Source organism: Dama dama, chromosome 1, assembly GCF_033118175.1.
Source record: "Dama dama isolate Ldn47 chromosome 1, ASM3311817v1, whole genome shotgun sequence".
NCBI classification, from domain to species: Eukaryota; Metazoa; Chordata; class Mammalia; order Artiodactyla; family Cervidae; genus Dama; species Dama dama.
Genome location: NC_083681.1, coordinates 71,473,852 through 71,485,368, shown reverse-complemented (window position 1 = coordinate 71,485,368; position 11,517 = coordinate 71,473,852).

Genomic DNA, 11,517 nt, shown 5'->3' with positions numbered 1-11,517 from the left:
GTATGCTGTAATGTTCTTTATCTTTCTGGCTTACTTCACTCTGTATAATGGGCTCCAGTTTCATCCATCTCATTAGAACTGATTCAAATGAATTCTTTTTAATGGCTGAGTAATATTCCATGGTGTATATGTACCACAGCTTCCTTATCCATTCATCTGCTGATGGGCATCTAGGTTGTTTCCATGTCCTGGCTATTATAAACAGTGCTGCGATCAACATTGGGGTGCACGTGTCTCTTTCAGATCTGGTTTCCTCAGTGTGTATGCCCAGAAGTGGGATTGCTGGGTCATATGGCAGTTCTATTTCCAGTTTTTTTAAGAAATCTCCACACTGTTCTCCATAGCGGCTGTACTAGTTTGCATTCCCACCAACAGTGTAAGAGGGTTCCCTTTTCTCCACACCCTCTCCCGCATTTATTGCTTGTAGACTTTTTGATGATGGCTATTCTGACTGGTATGAGGTGGTGTCTCATTGTAGTTTTTATTTCCATTTTTGTAATAATGAGTGATGTTGAGCATCTTTTCATGTGTTTGCTAGCCATCTGTATGTCTTCTTTGGAGAAATATCTGTTTAGTTCTTTGGCCCATTTTTTGATCGGGTCATTTATTTTTCTGGAATTGAGCTGCAGGAGTTGCTCGTATATTTTTGAGATTAGTCCTTTGTTGCTTCGTTTGCTATTATTTTCTCCCAATCTGAGGGCTGTCTTTTCACCTTGCTTATAGTTTCCTTTGTTGTGCAAAAGCTTTTAAGTTTCATTAGGTCCCATTTGTTTATCTTTGCTTTTATTTCCAATATTCTGGGAGGTGGGTCATAGAGGCCTCCTTCTCTTTTAATGCTTCTGCTGGAGTGAGGCGATTTTGGTGTGCCATCTTGGAACTTAATGATGACAGTAATATTGTAGGGAATGTGGAGCAAAAACCTAGAAAGCACTTGGGTCATTGAGCTATAATGGACTGCTTATGTAAATTCACATTATTAAATGAGAGAGAAATAAATTTGAGGTATCAACAGCAACTGAACCCACATTTTAATACAACCCTCTATCAACTCATTGCTTTAAAAGACTGCAGTTATGGGTGACCTGTACCTGTTCTGGATCTCAGGCAGAGATTCATAAAGGGGTTTTTTCTCTTGGTGAGCTGATCTGCTGGGTTCTAGGATCTCACCTCCAGGATGCCCATAATGCTAGGTGCATTTGTGTGTGCAATTGTTTCCACGAGCTCTTTCAAGATGTCAATAAAGTACCAGTATTATAAGAAGTTGCAATTCCATAGTTTGAGTCTACTAACTGGGTTGCTGGACCCTCAGACTCCTAAAATCTCCTCTTTTGCCTGGCCAAGGTTGAAAAGGGAAGTTTCAGTGGTCGCACACCGACTGTAATCTTGGCACTAAGGTGCGGGTTATCAACTTCACACCTACAGTGTTCTGTTTCTATAGATAACAGATTTTGAGACATTACAAGAAATACATCTGAAATTGACAAGAGGTCCTTTCAGCACTGTGTATGGTCAATTGGTTATCTTCATAGCTAAAGCCAAGTTTGGGACTTATTGTTGCTGGCTTTTGTCTTGAGATGTAAGATACTGAGAACTCAACTCATGATGAGTATTTGAATAAGATACTCATTTAATTATAAATGCAATTGACTTACATTTAATCAGAGTAAAAATTAGTAAAAATGATGATAATGGCTAATTGAGTGCCCAGTATGTATCGGTCACAATGCCATGTTTGTATATGTTGTATCATTTAATTCTCATTGTGTTCAGTCATTTAGTTGTGTCCCACTCTTTACAGCCCCATGGACTGTAGCCTGCCAGGCTCTCTGTCCATGGAATTTTCCAAGCAAGAATACTGGAGTGGGTTGCCACTTCCAACTCCAGGGGATCTTCCTGACCCAGGGATCAAACCCACATTTCTTGTGTCTCCTGTGTTTGCAAGCAGATTCTTTACCACTAGTGCCACCTGAAGGGAAGGGAAGTGAAGTGAAGTTGCTCAGTCATGTCCAACTCTTTGTGACCCCATGGACTGTAGCCTACCAGGCTCCTCCATCCATGGGATTTTCTAGCCAAGAATACTTGAGTGGGTTGCCAGTGCCACCTGGAAAGCCCCTTAATTCTCACTATAGCCCTACAAAAGAGGTAATACTATTATCCCAACTGCCACAAGCTTGTTAGCTGTCCTATAGGTGTCTATCTAACTCACTGAAGGCAGAGGGCCCAGCTATGACAGTAGTTACTATTTTAAGTGCTTCTCATGCAGGTATGCACCGAGTCCTTTCTTTATTTTATTATTATTTAAAATATAATTTATTTTCTTTTTTGTATTATTTTATTTAATTTAATATTTGCAACAGTCCTATGAAATGAATCTTAGTACTACAGCGATGAGGGAAATTAGGGCCCAGAAAACTCAAATAAGTTGGCCATAGTCACGTGGCTTAAAGGTGTCACAGCTAGTATTCAAGTTCATCTGACTTCATGTCCTGGACTCATTAAACTAGCCAAGATACCTTGAAATTATACCATGAAAATGCCTCTGATTACCAGTATGCAGTTCCTAATGACATGAGATATTATGGTAATTTTGTTTTTAGAATTTTGTGATCCAGTATTATTTTGTATAAAATGAAATTCTATGGTGCTAAAGGGACTTTCTATATATCCATTATATCTTTTGATTTCTACTGTATAAAAGGTCATACTTAGCGAAACATGGGAAAATATTAGATATGCTCTCATTTGCTTAATAAATCAATTTAATACTCAGAAAATGCAAAACATACACTGAAGCCAGAAAGAAAGAGGCAAGAATCCTCAAAAGGGATAAATTAGGAGAGATGTGGAATTGTACAAAAGTGATAAACACATTAGAAAAATGGCTTAAAAACTTAGACAGGTGTGCCCTTAGACTAATTGAACAAAAATCCTTGAAAAGCTCAGTGGTAGGCATAACTGGAAAAGACAGCTGAATGAACGAAAAGAATAGACAAAAGGGACTCTACAGAATATTTTGTATATAAAATGCATCGTATCCATTAAACACTTAGGAGCCATATGCTCTAAATGTGAAAATGCTCTCAGATAAACTGAGGAAAGTTCCTTGAACAAAGCAGAAGGAAAAAAAAAAAAGAAACCTAAAAGAATGAATGGTCTCAAAATGGGCTGACACTGTCATATCAAGTTTTGAAATGTTAGTTTGTTATTTAGAATTTTAGGCCAATGTATTAGTATGAAACTGGTTTCAGGTAAATTGCTCTGCTTCCCTTCTGCTTCTCAATCTCTCAAACGTGTCCCCTCCTCTCCACATTGCCACTATCTCTGTTAAAAATGGCTGCTATTCTTAGAGCAGTCATCTACATGTAACTTCCTTACCTCTTACCTATCTTTCTCATAGCACAAAACTGAGATGTTTTTAATGAGAGGTTGATAGGATGCTGAAGAAAGTGAAAATGTTAGTTGCTCAGTTGTGTCCAATTCTGCAACCCTGTGGACTATAGCTCTCCAGGCTCCTTTGTCCATGGGATTCTCCAGTCAAGGATACTGGAGTGGGTAGCCATTCCCTTCTCCAGGGGATCTTCCTGACCCAGGGATCGAACCTGGGTCTCTCGTTTTGCAGGCAGATTCTTTACCTTCTGAGCCACCAGAGAAACCTTACTTTTCTTAAACTCTAGTAATGGTTTCCCATCATCTGCATGATAAAATCAGCCTCCTTAGCACAGCGAAAAAGCTTTTTGTGATTCATCTCTTACCTATTTTCTATTCTCCTGGCTTGCTTCTTCCTCACATGTAACTTCAGTCCAACCATAATGAACTGGTATGAAACTTCTATATCCACTATAAAGATATGCTGCATATTCTGAGGGGGAACTGAAAATATGCCAGATCCTGACAAATTACCCCAAATATGTACCATAAATGCACCACCGGGCTCCATGGGTTAAGGAAAAAAAGTGGGTGGAAACCGGAACAGTGAAGGATTATCTGACATAATTATTAGTGATACCTCTGTTTCATTCTCACATATGATCTATTTGAACAATAAACTATATGGTAATTTTATTAGTAAGCTATCGTATAACAAGTTTTTTCATAATCAAGGAACAAAGATACCATATTCCCAGTTTGAGATCAACAGGTTCTTACTCCCTTTCTCTTTATCTTCTCTATCCAGATAATTCCACATTTATAGATTCATTATTGATATTTCCATTAGTCCAGTTAGGAAACAATGTCAAAACTCACACCGTCTTAGATAGTGATTTCCTGATTCACATAGTGGCAACATCCAGACTCGAATGTGGCTGATCTAGCAACTTAGTGCTGTTATGGAGGACCCAGTTTCATTTTTTCCTTTTTTCCCTCCTTTATTCTGCCCTTTACTGTGTCAGCTTCATCCCACATTGGGCCTGGCACCTGATGGTAAAAAGGCTGTGGCAGTTTCAGGCTTTGCATCTGCACACCAGGTCCCATTAGCATTCAAAGCAAGAATCTTGAAACTTACTTTCATAGACGTTATTTGGATTACATGCCTTCCCTCATCCAAGCATTCTGGCCAGAATGATGGAACATGCTGATTGACCCGAGTAGACGAGGTTTAATCCCTGGAGCTGTGGGATGGAGTCAACCTTTCCTCAAGTATTAAAACATGGGTTGCTTGGAGGTATAATCAGTAAGAGGGAAAGAGGATTGGATACTGGATCAATAATCAAGGTTTTAGTCCATGGTAGAAGCCTCAGTGTGCCTACCAAGCCAACCTCGCCAAGTTATCCAGCCTCAAACAACACTCATTGTGGAAGTTACGCTATAGGATATTTGATTTGCAGCTATTTAGGCCATGAGAAGAGTTTGGGAGCCAACGAAGTAAGTGGATGTAAAGAGCTTTTATTCTGTTCCTGAAGCCAACAGAGGTGAGACTTGAATCAGGGTATGAACCTCTTAACTGGCTTTGAATCTGGGCCAAGATAATTACTTTTTGACCCTCAGTTTTCCTTATCTGTAACTTGGGTATAATTCTTCTTTCTTATTCAATTTTGTGAGAAATAATGAGATTATGCATATAAAGGGCCTAGCATCATGGGTGGTACAGAGTAGAGAAATTCCCTTTTAGTTTATAATCACTAAATTAACTCTGAAATCACAGCGTAATGACCTTTTCTTGGGTCAATTAGTCCACTGTGGCTGCTTTTTTGTCCCTTCTTATATAATAGGTGGAGACACACTGTGAGATAACTTGATCTCATTCTCTGTATCTCTTCTTTGAATAATGGGAAAACCCAATTTCTTGAAGTACCTAATAAATATAAATGTATTTTAGTATTAATAATAAACACAGAGCACACCCCAGATCTGATGTCCCAGAGTAATTTTCCTCTCACCCTGGGAAGCTTCTACCATTGTATTTGGCTCAAATGTTGATCCTTTCCTGATGCCTTAGGAAACTATTTGTTTCTTCATTTCTCACCAGGACCAAAAGCCATTTTGCTCCAGGGGAGCCCATTAGCTCCTTTGAATTAAATTTCCAGATTCTAAGCCAAGAATCTCAAGGTCAGAAGGGCAGGAAACATCAGCAAGGTGTCTGACTTACTCTTGATTCCTGCTTTCCTCACCGGATTCTGACAATGTTTATGTATACTGCTACCCCTTTCCCCCAATGAATCATTAGCTGACTGGTCACCTCGGGTTTGAAGGAAATAGCAGCATAAACAATGCTTTAGGCAAACCCCTCCAAGCAGTCAAGACCATGAATAATTCATCAGCTTGCAGTTTCTGTCTTAGTCCTAGTGGTCCTACCATGGGTTACAAGGGACTAAGCCCCGGGGAAATCCTCTCCCCAGACAATTAGTCTTCCTTCAACTCCACTGAATTAGCAATCCTACTTTATTGCACCCTTGGGTTAACAGGAGCTTAAAAGCTATAAAACAGCAAAATACTGCTGAAGGCCTGAAAACATATTATTCTGAAGCCCTTGCCACTGTATGAATGGGACTGAGGTTATCAGGGAAGTTTAGTCTGTGGCTTCATGTTTGGTGAATGTTTAGTGTTTTTTAATTTTCAAAAATAAAAATTTAGACATATTTCTTTCTGATCATAGAGATTATAAATGTTTGCATATCAAACAATATAGAAAATCATAGTGAAGAGAGCAACTCTAATCCTAAATTCCAAGCCCAGAGATAATTATTGGTAACATTTGGCTGTATGTGGTCCAGACCTCTTAATCCTTTTTTCTCTTCCATTTTACATAAATGGAATCATATTATAAAAGCAATATAACAGTCATTGAGTTATCTTTTATGCCCATAAATTAGATCAATATCATCATTTTTGTGACTAAATAACACCATGTTCATTTGTATACCAGATTGTATTTATCCAATCCTCTGTTAATGATTACACACGTGTTCCCAAATTGTTCCTACTAGCAATAACACTGCAGTAGACCATCTTAAATACTTTTGCATTCATATCAGCTCATCTCCTTAGGACACATTTCTGAAAAAGTGGAATTGCTAAGAGCATCTGAAGCGTCTTTGATTCACGAGGCTAAACTGCTTCTCAAACACAATTTGCATGTTGACTAACCGTACCTGAAAGCTGGCCAAAATGTCTGTTATACGCAACCCATTGAGAAGACGGGCTTCCAGGTCCCAAAAATAAGCAGAACAGCTTGGGCTTCCAGCAGCCTACTCCAAAATCAATCTTAGAAAATCTATAGATGTAAGGATCCAGGATAGTGGAATCTAGGAACAAGCAAAACAAAGTGTGAGAAGCCTGGGGGACTGAGGACTATCTTGGGTGATGAGCATAAGAAGTAGCTGACTGCAGACAGAGACACAGGGAAGCCAGACTGTGTCTGGAGACTGGAGAAAATCCTTGGGGATTGTTACTGGCCAAAAATCTTGACTTTCTCTGCCCAAAGCTGAATAAAAAATACGGAGACAGAGTTTGGAGGAAATAGAAAGTGGCTCTAATTCTCAACTGGCAGAGAGGAGGGGGAAAACAGTTGGCTTATGCCTCAAGAACTGTGCCTTCCCGCCCCCCACACCCCACCATGAGGAGTCTAGGAGCTTATACATGATGAGGACTTGCAGTCAGGAGTGGGTGATGAGGAACAAAGGTGATAGGATCTTGATTTCTTCCTCTTGTATTCTTTCAAAGACAGTCACAGCCTGGCATCAGTAACCAGGTAATTGAAGTTTGGTGGCTCTGTGGCCTTCTTTCTAATATGTAACTACAAGGGGAAGGATGTTGTAAAGGTGAACACCAGATATAGGAAGTATTTAGCATAGAGTCGAAGGAAAATAGGTGCGAAGTGTAGCCCCTGCACAGTTAGGTGGCAGAAAAGCAAACTTAGTTATAGACATACAGGGTTAGGAGCAGTTAAAGTTAAAAAACTAGGGATGTTCACGCCTGCTCACCCTTCTCTTTAGCTTCTTTGTTCTTAAGAAAGGGAAAGAAAAAAATTCCTTTTTTTCCTTTTCTTTGCAACAGGTTCAACTCCCCACACCCCTCTCCCCACCTCTGCCTTAAGACAAATTGATGTCCAATTCTTCCAGTGCTAGGCTAAGGTTTGCCGTTGTCAGGCAGAGACATTGAGACACCAAGACTCTGATCTTTAGGCCCCGCCAAGCTTCCCCACATTTTACTACACCTAGCCATATTTTTGTAGTTATCTCTGGTGATGGTTCTCTTCCTGGACAAGACCTCTGTCCAAATTCTTCTGCACAATTATGGTAAAACTCTCTCCCAGAGTCCTGTGGGCTTTCACTGACTTCTGCTCTAAGTGATCCAAAAGTGGCACATGGCGGGGTGGGGTAGGTGGAGTTATTTCAAAAGTCTTTATCCCTAAATAAGGATTTAAAGGTGAAATTCTGGCCAGAGTTCTCTGGTGAGGTGGCAGCAATCAAGAATGGTGGTTCTTATGTCACATTGCTATACTTGAAATGGATAACCAACAAAGATTACTGTAAGCACAGGGGACTCTGCTCAGTGTTATGTGGCAGCCTGGATGGCAGGGGAGTTTAGGCGAGAATGGATACATGTATATATGTATGGCTGAGTAGCTCTGCTGTGCACCTAAAATTATCACAAACTTGTTAATTGGCTATATTCCAATATAAAATAAAAAGTGAGAAAAAAATGTATGTGCGTAGTCCCTCAGTCATGTCTGACTCTTTGTGACCCCTTGGACTGTAGCCCACCAGGGTCTTCTGTCCATGGGAGTCTCCAGGCAAGAATATTGGGGTTGGTAGCCTATCATTTCTCCAGCGGATCTTGCCAGCCCAGGGACTGAACCCAGGTCTTCTGCACTGCAGGCGGATTCTTTACCCTTGGAGCTTCCCTGATAGTTCAGTTGATTAAGAATCCACCTGCAATGCAGGATACTCTGGTTCGATTCCTGCGTCAGGAAGATCCGTTGGAGAAGGGATAGGCTATCCACTCCAGTATTCTTGGGCTTCCCTGGTGGTTCAGCTGGTGAAGAATCCGCCTGCAATGAGGGAGACCTGGATTTGATCCCTGGGTTGGGAAGATCCCCTGGAGAAGGGAAAGGCTACCCACTCCAGTATTCTGGCTTGGAGAATTCCATGGACTATATATATAATCCATGGGGTGTCAAAGTGTCGGACACGACTGAGTGACTTTCACTGTTCACTCAGAAAAAAAAAGAATGGTGACTCTAGTGCTGGGGTTCTCTACCCTGTGACTCATCATCTTGCCATCTTTAATCTTTGTTGTGACAAAGACAGGGCCTCACCCCTGGGCCTTTCTCAATGTGTGTGGCCAGAAGAACTAGCTGATACCCCCAGGAGAACATGAATTCACCAGCCAAAATAACCAGACACCAGAGTAGAAAAATTTCCCGAAAAAAGGATGACACAAATCTGGTTAACAGTTATCATCTGAAGCAAAATTATGTGAACAGATAAAAAGCAAATTTAACATAAGTATGATAAGTATACTTTAGGAAATAAAGGAAGATATTAGTAATCTTCCAAAATGGAACCAAGTGAAATAACATGTTTGAAAAAACTATAATAGTTGAAAAAAAAAAAGAAGAAGCTATCACTTTCTCTTACAGCAGAATCTGGGTATGGATATGTTCTAAAGAGATACAGTGGGGAGAAGAGGAGAACGAGACTAGAGCAAGCAGGTATCACATAGACACTCATTCTTTGTTGCCTCTTTGCCAAGCAACTTACATGCACCAACCAGAGGTGTTCTTAAGTGAGTCGACTACCACCTTGGCTAAGTTAGGAGACAAGTTAGTCTGTCTTACTCTCTCCCCTCTATTGAATTTATCATCAATATCATATCATTCCACCTTAATTAGATACATTTTGCACTTGTTTTATTGCAGTTAACTCACTGGTAAAAATAGGGCTTCCCTGGTGGCTCAGCAGTAAAGAATTCCCCTGCAATGCAAGAGATGCGGTTTTGATCCCCGGGTAGGGAAGATCCCCTGGAGAAGGAAATGGCAACCCACTCCAGTATTCTGACCTGGGAAGTCCCACGGACACAGGAGCCTGGCAGGCTACACTCCATGGAGTTGCAAAAGAGTCAGACACAAGTTAGCAGCTAAACAACAACAAAGCAGGATAATACCTATCTTGTCTATTACAGGCACTGTTTATTCCATCTAGCCACTGAACATTCATTTGATGAGTGCTGGAGCTGGTACAGAATTTAAAAAAATGAAATACAACCTCTGCTCTTAAGGAATTATTAATATAATCTAGCAATGGAGACAAACATACACACGTGACTATATCACGATGATGTTGTAAGGAAGGTCACACAGCTGACTGCTGTCAAGGTGAGGACTCAAATATGGGATATTTTCCACCATTAGACTCTGTTCTTACCCTAGTGATCAGTGCATTGTATGTGTGTTTAATGAAAGATGCATACATTTATGTATTTCCAGTAGTGTGTAATTTAGGAGCAGAAGCTTAAACATGTTTATTGCTTATCTTACCAACTGCAGCTCTCCATGAAGACTCATAAGGCTTTGTGTTAGCAGTCTTTCAAAGTTATGTGCACACACAGAAAGAATTATTCCTCTGCAGGAGTTTCAGAACCACTGGAGCAACATTTCAATTCCTGGAACAGATTCAGTGCTCTAAAAAACCCACGTACAGTAACAGTAAATTGAGTCCAAAGTCACACAAAATTTAGCTGCAAAATTGTAATAAAGTCTCATACTCACAGGGTATTCATGGTAGTTGGATTTCTACAGATTGATGATTGCTTGCAATCTGGGAGGGCTCACTTCTGATTAAGAGAGATACTTTCCTAGGTTGAGATTGGGAAAAAACTAGGAATTATTGATCCCTGCCATTTCCTCATTGCTTCATTTTGTTTGAGTTCCCTAAAGTGATTAGCTTCATAGGATTTTGCTGGTCCTTTCTTCCAAACTTCCTCAGCATATTTAAGAGTATCAGAAACACAAGACAATCTTACGTCAATGTCACATTGTTTAACATACGGCAGTGTCAAACAGATATGTCATAACACGTCAGGTTCTTTCTTTTTTCAGGCCTTTCATGCATACTCTTCTCTGGCTGGGGCTGTCTTTCTCCCACCTACTCTCCCCAGAGATAGCTGTGCATCTCACGCTTCAGGTCTCAGTTTTGATGCTATCTCCCATCCCCATGTTGCTTTCAATCTTGATCTTCATTCATTCATTCATCCTTTTTATTGAACACATTCATAGATATCTCAACTGTTATGTGCCAGGCACTGTTAACTTGTAAATGGTAAAGCATACAATGATAGGCAAAAGCAGAAAAGATCCTTGCCCTCTTGGGGCTTACAGTGAGGAGGTGATAGAAGACTAAGGAGTAGCCATGCAAGGAAACAGAACGTTGCCCCTGTGAAGGCACCATGAAGAGGAAGTGTCTCATGCTGTGACAAAGAAGCAGAGTCTAACCCTTCAGGCTGGATAGACAGGACTTCCCCAAAGAGGTGGGAACAGCACCGGGTTTTTCAACTTCATGGCTGTTCTGGATTTAATTGTGTCCCCCTCCTCCACAATTTGTGTGTGGATGTCCCAATCCCTACTTCCTCAGAATGTGACTGTATTTGGAGAAAGGGCCAAAGGGAATAAAGGTAATTAAAAAGGTTATTAAGGTAAAATGAAGTCATATGGGTGGGCTCTAATCCTATACAGCTGATGTCCTAGTAGGAGAAGGCGATTAGAACACAGACACCACACAGGCAGCCGTGGGACGCAGAGGAAGGGGACACAGCTCAGGACACACAGAGGTACTCTGCAAACCTACGACAGAGGCCTCAGAAACCAAACCTGTTGACATCTTGGTCTGGGACTTTTATCTTCCAGAATTGTGAGTCCCTTGGACAGCAAAGAGATCCAACCAACCCATCCTAAAGGAAATCAGTCCTGAATATTCATTGGAAGGACTGATGCTGAAGCTGAAGCTCCAATACTTTGGCCACCTGATGTGAGGAAATGACTCCCTGGAAAAGACCCTGATGCTGGGATTGAAGTCAGGA